Source organism: Schistocerca nitens, chromosome 6 (assembly GCF_023898315.1).
Source record: "Schistocerca nitens isolate TAMUIC-IGC-003100 chromosome 6, iqSchNite1.1, whole genome shotgun sequence".
NCBI lineage: Eukaryota > Metazoa > Arthropoda > Insecta > Orthoptera > Acrididae > Schistocerca > Schistocerca nitens.
In genome coordinates this window covers 198,950,648-198,966,349 of record NC_064619.1, presented here as the reverse complement: position 1 = coordinate 198,966,349, position 15,702 = coordinate 198,950,648, and positions in this window count along the sequence as shown.

Genomic DNA, 15,702 nt, shown 5'->3' with positions numbered 1-15,702 from the left:
GGAGTAAATTACAGAAGTATACAAAAGCTGAAAATATATATTTTAGAACGCTGAATAAATTTTCAACTGTCACGATCACAAAAATCATTTATTCATTAACATTACCAGTTTCAGCAGTTCTCTATCACTATCCTATGGGACCGAAAATGCTGGGATATAGCAGCTAATGCAACAGTACACAGCTATGTACCGACAACATTGTGCCAATTACTAGTTCCCTCATTCATCACCACTTTACAGCTGACACATCCCTGCAAAAACATTCTTAGTGTACATAACTACATCAGATGGCTCAGTGATAGTATGAATTGATATTATCATCCCACATTGGTTTAAGGTATGGATCTACTATTCCATATAATTAAACATACCTAAATTATTATCATAACATATAAGCCAAGTCAGTATTCTACAGTTTCAAATAAACTACCTGTAAAATCACATGCAAAATTCGTGAAACACAATTTATACATAAACCTTTTTATAATATTTTAGAATTAAAAAAGTTATAAATATTCTTTACCAATTTTTCTTTATACAGAATCTCAAACCATACCACAACTTATAACCTCTTAAAAACTCTCTATGTACATTTGATGGTATCACATGTCAGTTTATTTTAATACATCCAGGAACAGCTCAATATCTACAGGCACAAGAAGCTATATAATGTTTGTGCTTTTGTTATTTTTACAATGTTTATATGAACTTATCCATGACATGTTGTTCGAGGTCTAGGTGAAATTTTGTCAGCTGATGCTGTAGTGATTTAAGAATTTCTGTGTAAATTCTAGAGCCACTCAGCCTTCTACCGTCTTGAACACACAATATTATAGATACAAGTGTGTGATGGTAAAATCCTGCCTACCTGGTGTCACATTTTTGTGTGTGCAGGTTTAAAATCAGTCGTGGGAAGGAAATAGACGAAGACCATGCAGTTTTTATGCCATTCTGTGCTTATTGTGTCACTGACTATTGTTATGTGAAACAAGAACAGTTGAAAAAGTACTCTTGTAGACTACTGATTTGGCCGTGTTAAAGGCAAGACATTTTTTCAGTTTCTTTTTCTGAAAATCATGGTGTCTAAGCAGACTTTCTTTCGAATGTAAATCAATTTGTTTCCAACATATGACTGTATGAGAGACTTACTGAAGTTACGTATTATATTGAAAGTGAGAATTTTTATTGTGCTTGAAAGTCAAATACATCATTGGTTGACGAAAAATAAAGTTTGTAAGTCTACTTTCACACTTTAAGTCGTCACAAAATGTTAGAATGTGGTGACCTGTGTGAGAGTACCAAAAAAACAGGATTTTCAGTCCAAAACGAGAAAAGAAGCTGTTGTGTGTTGCCACAGCAACCAAACATAATACGACAAGGGATTTACTCTGAGACATTGGAATATGTCCAAGTATCTTATGGAGCAAAATTTGAATGAAAATGGTGATGAATAATTCACAATGATACAACAGCAAAGAAGTATTCAAAGTATTTGTCTAAGAAGAAATACGCATACAACGCTCCAACCAAGAAGATCCAGTATGGGGAGTATACAGCTCTCACACACGTCGCGGGGACACAGCCGTGGAAACCAATGTATATCCGACACCGTCGGCACCAGCTGATGTTCACCGGTGCTGACATGCCTCCACATCTACTCACCTATGCTATGAGAATTCTACACTAGGTGAGTGTGAAACAAAACTTTATTACTTTAGTACAAAGTGGTACAAGATACTGTTGAGTGAACTTTATTTGTGTAGTTATCATATTTAAATTTAGTTTTAAATGCCTACAAGGGCTAAAGCATATAAGAGTATGGAAAATACACAACAGGTTGGGGAAACTCAAGACCCAGCTATGGCCATGAAAGTTAGCAAAGAAGTACTTGACTGGGCTGAGTTGATAAATTTAATTAAAGCTCAGAGTCTGCAATTAAATGCTCAGAGTGAAACTCTAAATATTCAAATGACTAATTCAGGTATGTTAAGTGCCAAGGTCGACTCTCAAAGTGAAGAATTTAGTAATCTGCATGAAGGCATGGGTGCTTTGAAGACTGAATTCGATGCTATAAGTACTAAAGTAGAGAATTTAAAAGTAGATCTAAAGAATGAGTTGACAAACTCTTTGACAACTCATACAAATCATATGTTTACCGACCTTAGTCAGAAACAGACTGATACCTTTCAAGATTTGTCAAAAATGTTGGAACTTAACATTGAGAACAAATGTAACAATGTAGAATCCAAACTTATTGAAAAGCTACGCTCATTCGAAAATGTTTACAATATTAAGTATAATGATGTAAGACATGGGTTGTATGCTTTGCAAGTGAGTGTAGATAAGCAGAATGAGTTAATGCCGAACATTCAATTGCAAATTACAGGTGTTAGTACACAGGTAGACAATGTAGAAAGGAATTTCAAAGAGAAAATAGCTAATTCTGATATTATAAATGTAATTAATTTGGAGGAACAATTTGGGGAAATTATAGATCGAAAAGTTGCCAAGAGAATAACATCCGGGAATGTATCGCCTATTCCTTCTTCTGAACTTAACGATACCAGAAGGGTGTGGACGACCTGAGGAAAGAGGTTAAGCTTATCCAAGATAAAGTAGAAAAAAGGGTATCTTCACCTAACGTTGTATTAACAAGTGAAGTTGTGACTGACTTACAATGGGGAGCTAATTCAGGGTTATCTAGACAATTCCCTAAATTTAAGCCAGACAGAGATGTACATCCAACCCATTTCTTAAAAAGGATTAACCAAGCATTACCAAAAAATTGGGAAGATTCTCAGTAGATCAAATTTGCTGTGGTGTACCTTCTAGGGGAAGCCTCAGAATGGCGTGCAGTAAATATTGTGAATTTTTTCCCCTTGGGAGGATTCAAAAGTTTTTTGAAGAAGATTACTGGTATGCCAGTGCACAAGAAAAGTTAATATCAGATCCATGGGACCTGGGCGGTGTCATCTATCCCCCAGGCACATTAACATTCTGAGTTAACAGGCGGAGTGATGACCATCGGATCCTGGGTTGTTTTCAGTGTTTCTTCCAAAATAGTTTCCTGCACTGAATTCCTTTAAGATCTAGTACTATCCTGTAATCTTATTAAGAAAAACTGGATATGACCACAATGTAGAGACCAACTTAAGAGAATTACAGAAAAAAGTGATATCTAGACAAAATAAACTAAATGGAGTGTTATATTTGTGGAAAATGTAATATGATGTGAATAATTGAACAATTGTTTATACCGAAGTGTATAGCTTTTCTATTTTGTATAGGGTATTTTATACCTTTTATGAGATGTGATATAGATAGGAGAGTTTGTATAAATTTTGAAGGGGGTGGGTATTGTAGCTAAAAGCATGATTTACAAGAACAGATAAATCACGACTAACACAAAACACACATCGCGCCTTTCAAACAACCCTCACAAACAAGTGTGTCTGATTCTTCTTCATTTGCTGTTTCCATAGAGTTGCTAGGATTTCCTTCGGTGACCTCAAAGGGTGAAGGTGGGACAAGTCCGTTCTGTAGGAGATGATTTAACACCCAACATCTTCCAGCGTCTCACTCAAGTACCTGAGAGGTAGGGATCCTGGGGAAGGGGGGGGGGGGGGTGTTTCCTGTCTTTGGGGCTATCTTCTTCCTCTTCTTCGATCCTGGCAACGACATCTATTTTTTCCTTTCTTACTTCTCATCTCAAGGACCTGTTTATCTTTTCCCTCTTTCCACATTCATAAACTTCTATCGCTGAAGTCATCCGTCCCTGGTAACTGAGTGGTCAGCGCGACAGAAAGTCAATCCTAAGGGCCCGGGTTCGATTCCCGGTTGGGTCAGAGAGTTCTTCCGCTATGGGGATGGGTGTTGTGTTCTTCTAATCATCATCATTTCATCCCCATCAATGCACAAGTCGCCGAAGTGGCATCAAATCGAAAGACTTGCACTTGTCAAACGGCCTACCCGATGGGAGGCCCTAGTCACACGACATTTATCGCTGGAGTCTTTCCTTATTTCCGTAGTTACTAATAACCTACATCTTATCTTTAGATAAGAAGGCCAAAAAATCAGACTACATGAACACACATCCACATATACACAAATATACACTTCATCGCAAACATTAAATTATATAAGACAAGCCTGTCACGATGTGAGAACCGCCAGGTGTTGTAGGGGAAAAGTTGTGTACATAGGGAATTATGCGCACATATATGGGGAGTTATGACGGTTCTGCATCGAATATGCATAAGGAGAGGTGCCCACACAATACGAACAACTATAAAATAAAACTTCCTGGCAGATTAAAATTGTGTGCACCGACCGAGACTCGAACTCGGGACCTTTGCCTTTCATATCAGCGCAAGCTCCGCTGCAGAGTGAAAATCTCATTCTGGAAACATTCCCCAGGCTGTGGCTAAGCCATGTCTCCGAAATATCCTTTCTTTCAGGAGTGCTAGTTCTGCAAGGTTCGCAGGAGAGCTTCTGTAAAGTTTGGAAGGTAGGAGACGAGATACTGGCAGAAGTAAAGCTGTGAGACCGAGCGTGAGTCGTGCTTCGGTAGCTCAGATGGTAGAGCACTTGCCCACGAAAGGCAAAGGTCCCGAGTTCGAGTCTCGGTTGGTGCACACAGTTTTAATCTGCCAGGAAGTTTCATATCAGCGCACACTCCACTGCAGAGTGAAAATCTCATTCTGGGAACTATAAAATAGTAATGAGTAATAGATAAATAAGAAAATGGCGTCAGCAAAGTCGGTGGAATAAAAATTCTGATGAATTGAAGGATAGGGGGACATAAGTAGTATATGTAGACATAATATCTATTCAAAGTATGGAAGCTGATAAGTAGAGGACTCTATGGAGGGAATGATATATTAAAGAATGAATGCGAAGTTTAAAATAGATTTATATGAACCGTGAGGTCTACTCAGAAAGGACGGGGGGGGGGGGGGGGTTACCCGGCATTCTCTAAGTATAAAGGGGAGACATACCTATATGGAGATAGGGGGATGTGTGGCCTAAAATATAGAGATGTTTTGTAAGGGGCGTACCTACCAGACTGGAAAGAGGAAGTGCTCTCATAAGGTCAACCCACAAGTAAGGAATAGTTGCTGATCCTACGAGAAAGGGACAGTATCATGACAAAAGTCACAAATTTTACAGGAATTATTCTGGAAAGTGTAAATTCTATGAACAACTAGCATTATTATGTTTCGTGGAAGTGAATGACTGTCAAAAGAACACTTTCATTTCGCCCAGAGTTCCTCCAAACTACAACTAATGAAAATAGTACATATTAGGAAAAAGGTAGTACAAAAAGATAAGAATAGAAAATAGATTACTCATGTGTCACAAACACCTGAAGTTTTTGATTGAAAAAAGGAAATAGAGAAAAGAAAAAGAGTCCTCACAATTCCTTAATATTAGTAAAGCTGACTAAAGCCACGAGTAAATGCCCATGTCTTAATAACAAAGTAAAATAAAAAAAGAGTAGAGAGACAACAAGCGAAAGATTGTTCCAAAGAGGACAGAGAATTGTTATGGGAAGGAGAGATATGTATATAAACATATGTAAAAAAAATGCATACTGTTACGATATGAAATGTTATTATGAGTGATATTACTTGCATAATGATTATGTATAAAATATCATGTGTTCGATCTGAGGAGGGGCGATATGTAGTGATTCGAGAATTTCTGTGTAAATTGTAGAACCACTCAGCCTTCTACCATCTTAAACACACAATATTATAGATACAAGTGTGGGATGGTAAAATCCTACCTACTGCGCATCAGATGTTTGTGTGTGCAGGCTTAAAATCAGTCATGGGAAGAAAAAAGTAGATGCGGCGGTCAAGTACCTGTTGGGAAATCCATAGAGGTTTTAGTGCATGTGTAAAGAAGAAGCATAGAGTTTTTATGCCACTCTGTGCCTATTGTGTCACTGACTATTGTTATGTGAAACAAGAACAGTTGAAAAAGTACTCTTGTAGACTCTTGATTCGGCCTTGTTAGAGGCAAGACGTTTTTTCACTCTCTTTTTCTGAAAGTCATGGTGTCTAAGCAGACTTTCTTTTGAATGTAAATAAATTTGTTTCTGACATACGACTGTACGAGAGACTTACTGAAGTTACATATTATGTTGAAAGTGAGAATTTTTATTGTGCTTGAAAGTCAAATACATCGTTGGCTGACGAAGAGTAAAGTTCGCATGGCTACTTATTTCATGAGTAGAAAGAGGCTTGAAAGTTCCTGTACCTAGCATTATTCGGCGGAGAAGAAGTCAAGAGAGTTTCCAGCAGCCGGCTATCCAGTAGAGAAGAATGGCTGCAAACCCAAATTAAGTCATCTCATAAAGAACTGGATGTGGTTTGGAGAAATAAATCAGTATAACCCACACTCACACTTTAAGTCATCAAAACATTAGAATGCCTATGTGCAATCTGATCACCTGACATCTAGGAGAACACTCTTCCAACATTTAATATAACCACTGTATGATTATTACACCATATAGTGTATTCCTGGTTGTATTAAAATCAACATACATATGATACAATTAGACATACATAGAGAGCTCTTAAGCAGTTATAAGCTATGTGATTTTGTATAAAGAAATATTTGGAAAAGAATTTTTATAACACGATATTTCTTTTTTATTATTATTAACATTAAGTACAAAGGTTTGTGTGTAAATTATGTTTTATGAATGTTGCAAATGATTCTACAGACAGTTTTTTTTATCTGTAGAATACTGAGTTTGCCTAAATGTTATGCTAATAAAAAAATGAAAAATCTAGCATGAAATGTAACAATATTATGGAAAGGAAAGCTGCTACCCACCATATAGTGGAAATGCTGAGTCGCAGATAGGCACCAAAAAATAAAAAAAAACTGTCACAATATAAGCTTTTGGTCAACAATGCCTTTGTCAAAGATAGACAAAACACACACACACACACATACACACACACACACACACACACATACGAGCATGCAAATGCAACGCACACACATATGACTGCAGCCTTTGGTCAAGTGTGGCTTCAGCTGGCAGAAGCTGCAGTCATGTGTCAGTTGTGTTTGCATGTGTCTGTGTGAGAGTGTGTGTCTGTTGTCTATTTTCGACAAAGACCCTGTTGACCAAAAGCTTACATTATGCCTATCTGTCACTCAGCATCTCTGCTATATGTTGAGTAGCCACTTTCCTTTTTATAATATTATTATGCTAATAATTAAGGCAGATGTAATTATGTGGAATAGTAGAGCCTTGACTTACCCTAATGTAAGACAATAATTTCAATTCGTACTTCCTCTGTGCCATCTGATGTACTCATGTATCACTAAGAATGTTTATGCTGTGATCTGTAGGTGGTGATGAATGAGAGTAGTTGTAAATGGCACAATAACTTGTGTAAACATAGCTGTTATTTTAAAACTGACAAGCTGACTTCCAGTAAATCTCACAATACCGATATAGACATACATTGTATAGCATAACTTACTGTACTGAAGGAGAAATTGTCTCATAATGTCTACATAGATACGTTGTTACTACATGTATTGCAAATCTTGGATATAATTATTTGTGCTTATGTTAGTTGCTGTATCCTAGCATCCCATCTTTTGCAGATCTGAAAACAGCAACCGAAAATTAGCAAAACTGGTAATCTTTATGAGTAAATGATTTTAGAACTTGGCAGTCAAAGGTTTATTCGGTGACCATGATACTACAGATCACCCTCACAATGATGACATCAGAAGTGTATAAAGATATTTTAGACATTATCGAATGGTTTTGCATGTACTGAAAATTTTACTTCTCTGACAAGGTGTCCATTTTTGCTTTCCATCTCACAAATATACTAACAATAAATCAGTAAAGCTGTCATGTCTGTCAGTTAGAACACATTTCTCAAAACTACTTGACGAATTTTCAAAGGGTTTCCACAGGTAATTTGAGCACAGACTGGGACACAGTACAGGAATTGTTTTATCAAAATAACATCACATGAAAAAACATCGTGTGTGTATTGTAACTGAAAGTTTTATCCATATTAATACTATAAATGTGAAAGTAACTTCGTTTGTGATCCAATAGAACATTGTTTCTTTAAAACTACTTTTTCTTTTTCAGCCATGGTGGTTAACACACATTCAGTTTAGTATATGTGGATTTACAAAATTCAGATTATGTTTTTATTCTATTCATGGCAATTGGTACATTGAACAATTAACAACCAACAATTTCCAACGATCAAAAATATTCATATTTTAATTTGCTTTTGGACTAAGATTTTTCTACACATTTTGTTTGTTCCCCATTTTTCCTTCTTTCTTAAATTTTTTCTATCGCATTTTCTCAATGCATTTTTAATAGAAAGTCCTTGATTATAAACACTATACATGACTTCACCATGCAAAAGATATTGAAAATGTGCATTATTTCATGCTATGATGTTCACATGTCTTACAGGTATATTTATACAGTTACTTGCCCTCTTGTTTAATCAAATACCTATCACACAAGAAATCTGTAAGAGGCTCGGTAAAAATGGCACAAATATGAAAACTAAGAACAGTATTTCACAGATTTAGACTTACCACTAAGACGAACAGTAATTTTTCCTAAAAACCCAAATAAAAGATAATTTCTGTTGATTTCACTGTGGGTACCTGTGTTCTTTTCAATCTAACAAAAGTTTCCATACCTTGAATTGTCACCTGAACTTGTCATACTAGAAGCACAGATTATCTCTGTCTTCATCATATCTTCACAGTCATTCTGATAATCTCGTGATGATTTTCCACTGTTACTCGATACTGCCGAAACTCCATAATTTGCTAGTGGAAGATTTTGGGTCTCTTCCATAGATGTTAAAACATTTGAAATATTTGTGTCTTTTTTTCTGCTGTCCTCATCTGCTTGTACCACTGATACATTAAGGATTTCCTTTTCTGCTTTTAACAAAATGTCATAGCAATGCTGAATATCTAGTAGTCCTTCCTTTGGCAACATTGTAATATATTTGTGATAGGCCAGAACAAGATAAATAGTGACTTCCCTGAATAAATCTGTTTCCATGCGAATAAATCCTCTCTCTTTCTCTGGAAAAAGATCAGCAATGATACATTGTTAATTGCTTCACACAAAATTATTAATTAAATTAAAAATTTAAAAGTGGGCATAAATAAGTATGAAAAAGGCAAATCAAAACACTAAAGAAACTGAATATATGATAGCTAGTTTCAGAAGGAAGTTGTAGGCTACAAATTATTTTCAAAATAATTGGAGATATTGTCTTACATAACTTGACACTTTGCAATCTTTACTTTTTATACATGGGTATGGAAAGGAGCAAGAAAATAATCAAAGAATTACAGAAAAAATATTCATATAATAGAGGGAAACATTCCACGTGGGAAAAATATATCTAAAAACAAAGATGATGTGACTTACCAAACGAAAGCGCTGGCAGGTCGATAGACACACAAACAAACACAAACATACACACAAAATTCAAGCTTTCGCAACAAACTGTTGCCTCACCAGGAAAGAGGGAAGGAGAGGGAAAGACGAAAGGATGTGGGTTTTAAGGGAGAGGGTAAGGAGTCATTCCAATCCCGGGAGCAGAAAGACTTACCTTAGGGGGAAAAAAGGACGGGTATACACTTGCACACACACACACATATCCATCCACACATATACAGACACAAACAGACATATTTAAAGACTCCTTACCCTCTCCCTTAAAACCCACATCCTTTCGTCTTTCCCTCTCCTTCCCTCTTTCCTGATGAGGCAACAGTTTGTTGCGAAAGCTTTAATTTTGTGTGTATGTTTGTGTTTGCTTGTGTGTCTATCGACCTGCCAGCGCTTTTGTTTGGTAAGTCACATCATCTTTGTTTTTAGATATATAGAAAAAATATTCAGTTTTATAAAACCACTAAACAACACAACTGTAGTAAACTCTAAACATATAAATTACTCCAAATTCAAAAATTTTATAAATTACTCTCAATTAAATTTTTTTACCAATAACCTGGCTTTTTTCTGTATTCAATTACAATTCAATGAAATTGAAATTGCAATACGTATTCCATACATCAATTTTTGCGTGGTAACGCATGGATATGGAAAGAGTCAAAACATTTATTTCATTATTAGTTGTTCCCATCAGGGCAATAAACAAAGATTAAGAATACAAATCGAAAATAATAACAAAGTAACACAATCAGGAAGTGCTAATTACACTCACGAACAGAGGTTAAGATATAATTTCAGATTTTATCTGCACAATTTTTTACAGAGTAAAAGTGACCATCTTCTTGACCTACAGATCATCAATTAATCTAATTAAAGCAGCAAGATATATTGAATCAGGAACACACAACAATACATGGTAAACAATCTTCGCTCTCTCTGCTATAGAATTCTTCTAGAAAACAGAAACCTTTTTCAAGCAAGCGCTCCTTTAGCTTACTTTTAAATAGTATATTATTACCTCTTTAGACACTAATATTACTTGGAAGTGCATTGAACGTTTTTGTGCTTGTGTATTTTACACCTTTTTGCACCAGAGACAAATTTTTCACGTTGCAATGTTTGTCACATTTCCTTCTTGTTTTATGATGATGGTATGTTTCATTTGCTTCGTGCTGGAAGGATTGTGAAGCATGAGTGTCATGATTGAAAAGTAAAACTGTAAAGTAGTGGTTAGTATTCCTATCTGCATAAAAATGTTCCGACATGAGGTTCTTGGAGGCACTCCATACAAAATTTGGACAACCTTTTTCTGACTTATAAAGACTGTTTTTCAACAGTTGAGAATTGCCCCAGAAGTTTATTCTATAACATGTAAGTGAATGGAAGCAGCCAAATTAAGGAGATTTTGAGACTTTGATGTCTCCAATTTTACCCCAGAGGTTTATTCTATAACACGTAAGTAAATGGAAGTAGCCAAAGTAAGGAGATTTTGAGACTTTGATGTTTCCAATTTTGGCAATTATCCAGATGGCAAATGTTGCTGAACTAAGCCTTTTCAGGGTTTGGTGGATGTGTTGTTCCCAGTTAAGCCTGTTATGTATATACAAGTCCAAGAATTTCAAACGATCTACCCGCTGTACCTGCTGGTTCTCATGTGCAGTGTTCATCTCTTGTGGGCTTTTGTTACCATAATGTAAACGAATGTAATTGGTTTTGCCAACGTTTACTGATAGAGAATTTACTGTGAACCAATTCAGAATATCCTCAAGTAATTGATTGGCATTAATTCCAGGTCAGGGTATGTCTTATTGTCTGTCACAATACTTGTGTCATCTGCAAACATCGTAAAGTTTCTCACTTTATTAGACGACAAAGGTAGGTCATTGATATATGTGAGAAATAGCAGGGGGCCAATGACAGAACCTTGTGGAACTTCATAATTTACTGTTCCCCAGTTAGACTCTACCCCTGCTACCTTTGTATTGTTACCATCTAACACTATCTTCTGTTATCTGCCCTGTATATAGGATTTGGGTCAGTTACCAATTTGTCTTCGAAGTCCACATTGGGATGCTTTTCTCTGTAAGTATTCTATGATCGACCCAGTTGAATGCCTTAGACAGATTGCAAAATATGCCCACAGGTGATGTATTCTTGTCAAGGCAGTCCAAAACGTTACTGGTAAATGAAAACATTGCTTTGGTTGTGGAGATACCTTTCCTGAATCCAAACTGGTTTTTACTAATCACTGCAAAGTTTTCTAGGTGACTGACTATTCTGGCATATATTAATTTTTCAAGGACTGTAGAAAATGTAGCCAAAACAGAGACAGGAAAAAGTTTGTAACATCAGAGGCATTGCCTTTTTTGTAGAGGGGCTATACAACAGCATACTTCATCCTGCCAGGGGCAGCAGGCTTTTAGCACTTTGCTGGAGATGTTGTTGACACCAATTGAATTTTTTCTTTTTAAAAAAATAATGGCTTTTCTTACTTCATGTACTGTTATGGGGGCTACACCTATCTGCTCTTTGGAATTTGGGAGAAGAGCTTCCAGTATTTTTAAGCTCTCTTCTAATGAGCCATTGTGTTCTGTTTACTCAGCAACACTCAAAAAGTGCTCATAAAATTTTTTTGCCACAGTCTCTTGATTTTGTACTTGTCTACCTTCATTACTGAGAACAATGTTTTGGGACCTACTGAGGCAATTTGCACCAGTCTCATTTTTTTATCATTTCCCATACTGTTTTGATTTTGTTGCTAGATTTATTAATTTTGGAGCACAGATACAAACTTTTTGTCTTCTGAATAACTTTACTTAGTATTTTACAGCGTATTTTATAGTTATTTAGCTGGTTGTGATTGTCTGAATATTTTGTGGCAATGTACAGCTCTCGTTTCCTTTTGCATGAAATCTTGATACCAGTGGTTATCCAGGGTGTTCTGGTATGTTTTGTGGTATGGGTCTTATATTTTCTTTGGGAAGGTACTTTCAAATATCAGTGCCACTTCATTACTGAAGAGATTGTACTTGGAACTGGTATTTTCTAAACTATACACGGGTCTCCAGTCTGTGGCTTGGAGATGTGATAAGTCTGGATACTTTCATCACTAACTGTTCTAGCTATTTTCCAATTGGGGGCACTATCTTTCTCATAGATACTTGCACCATTTATAGTGAGTCTTTGACTATTATAGTCAGAGAGACCACTCAGGATATGCCTGATAATTGTATCACCTATTTTGTTCCGGTCTATAAATACATTATCAATCAGTGTGCTTGTACACAAAGTTATTCTAGTAGGGAAACTAACTACAGAAGCAAGATTATATGTGGACATCAGATTTTTTACATCTGATCTGTCTCTGGAATTTGTTAGAGAGTTTACATTGAAATCCCCAAGCAGTATCATGTCTCTTTTGTGTTTGAATAAGTATATTAGGAGAGCATCTTACATCTTCAAAAAGAGACTAAATTTCCCTGAAGGTGCTCTGTACCCTGTAACTACTGATATATGGCAGTTATTGAAAGACAATTCTATGATATACACTTCCAAATGTTGTTCTAAATTTAATCTGCACATCACTGTCAAACTTCTTAACTTTCCTTGCATCAGGATATTCAAGGAGTGAGACGCACCCAATTTCATGATGTAAGATTGTACCTTGCAGTATTTCCTGTGAAGCCTGTAGCCATTAGAGAATTAAAAAAAAAACTGTACAACTGTTGGCACAAAAAATGATCCCCCCACAAATAACGATGAATGGTCTCTCAGACCATGATGTACAGTCCTCCATGTTAATTACTAATATTCAGGTTTTAGCACAGCACATTTGTCAATAAACCTGAAAATGGTTTTCCACCCAAAAGTAAAGCAGTTTTGGGGAAAAAAACTTACGAGTACTCAAAAGACTATAGGGTATGTAAAGAATAAAAGAATTATGTATACAAAAAAGGAGACTGTAACCGTCAGTCAGCAACTGTTCTGTTGTTGATCCTGTACTTAATTACAAGGTACTCTCCAGAATAATTTATTTTATTGCGAGTTCAGTTGATTCTGATAACAATGGAGTTGCAAGGATATGGAATGAGTCAGTATTTTTAGAATGTTATATTAAAAACAGAGATTCCATGACTTACCAAACGGGAAAGCGCTGGTAGATAGGCACAATAAAAAACACACAAACGCACACACAAAATTTCGAGCTTTTGCAACCCCCGGTTGCTTCGTCAGGAAAGAGGGAAGGAGAGGGAAAGATGAAAGGATGTGGGTTTTAAGGGAGAGGGTAAGGAGTCATTCCAATCCCGGGAGTGGAAAGACTTACCTTAGGGGGAAAAAAAGGACAGGGATACACTCGCACACACACACCTATCCATCCATACATATACAGACACAAGCAGACATATTTAAAGACAGAAATACAGCAGCACACAACATGGTTAATTCACAACAAGACTCATAGTAACAAAATGGAACATTACAAGAAATAAAAACATATTACATACATCAGAATTAATACTTATGTGTACACACCTGAATTAACAATATCAAAGTATTTGAGCAACAATATAACACTATAGAAACAAGTAGTTTATATTTATGCTTACATTGAATGGCTAATGCAGTTGTATAATAAAAACTTGCTCCTATGCACTAAAAAATTCACAAATTGAATAGAATGACTTTTGTATTAGGTATTCCTTCTGTTTGCTCTTGAAATTTGGTGTTTCAGGAGCAAGACTTTTGATGGCACTGGGTAGAGCATTCTATATTTTGATGCCAGTATAATTTACTCCTTTATGTACAAGGGTACCGTCAAATGGGGTAATTTCAGACACCGGGGCGAATTCGGACAGTATGGCTTATTTACTCTTTGCCACTGCATAAAAATAAATAGTTACTTATTGTAACATCCGCGCGCCAGTTATTTTAAGTGCAAGAATGCATTTATTGCTTTGCACAACTTTTATTTTGCGTCAATTATTTCCCTAGGTGAATAACTGACGAACAGACTCAGTGTTAAAATTCCATGCATTATCGTAAAGTGGAATCTTTCTATTGTTGCACCGAGCGGAAAGTTATTGTAACTGTAATTGTCGATGCGCTCAGTAGCTAACAGCACTGAGAAAATTTCTGTACAAGTTTGTCGAGTTTCTCGTGCAAGGTTATAAAATAATGATGGTTTTTGTAAAACTGTGTACTGTGTGGGGTGATTCCAGACAATGCCAAGAACGTATAAGAGCAGGAGAGGTGCTACAGTACGGTGTAATTGTGACCCATAACTTTTAGATAAAGCAGTTTGTGATATTCAGAGTGGTAAATTATCATACAGAAAAGCGTGTGATTTGTATGGTATACCTAAATGGGGAGGACAGCCAGTGCTAAGAATAAATGTTGAAGCAAGGTATAGGTATCTTGATGGCTGCACATTGTGGATTTCCCTTCACTAAACTGGATATTAGATATTTATTTAAAGGCTACCTTGATAAATCTGGCCGAAAAGAGAAGAAATTTTATAATAATCTGCCAGGAGAAGAATGAGTGCATTTATTCCGCAAACGAAAGTCAGAAGATCTTTCCGTTCGCTTAAGCAAAAATATTAAACGAGCTCGTGCAGAAGTGAACAAAGAGACTATAAAGATGTTTTTCTCCAGTATCACGTCAAAGCAGGAAAATCTTCCACCATGTGTAAAATGTCACCAAAATCAAATAAAAAGCATATAGAATTAAAAAAAAAGGCAGTAACTGTCCGAATTCGCCCTCTATGTACTGTAACTTCGGACAGAGATTTAAAAAACACGTGTGTCCGAAATCACCCCAGTTCATGGGGTGACCAGACACTTTATTTAACTGTCTCAGATAAATATACCTACGCACACTCTTTCTGTTTATGGAATATTTTATTCATTACACATATACCCTACCACTTCCATAACAATCAATTTAATCTAACGATATATACGAAAGTTACAATCAAAATAACGACAAAACCGTCCTAAATCACCCCGTTTGATGCTACAGTTAGACTGGTTACTATGAAAGTTCTCTTTTGACCTTGTGTTGTGACAATGATATTCACTATTGGTTTGAAGAGAGTGTTTTTTATTAATGAAACATACAAGCAAGTATACATACTGAGATATCATTGTAAATACCTGTAGTTTCCTAAACAGATTCCTGCATGAGTGCATTGGTTGCATACTACTCAT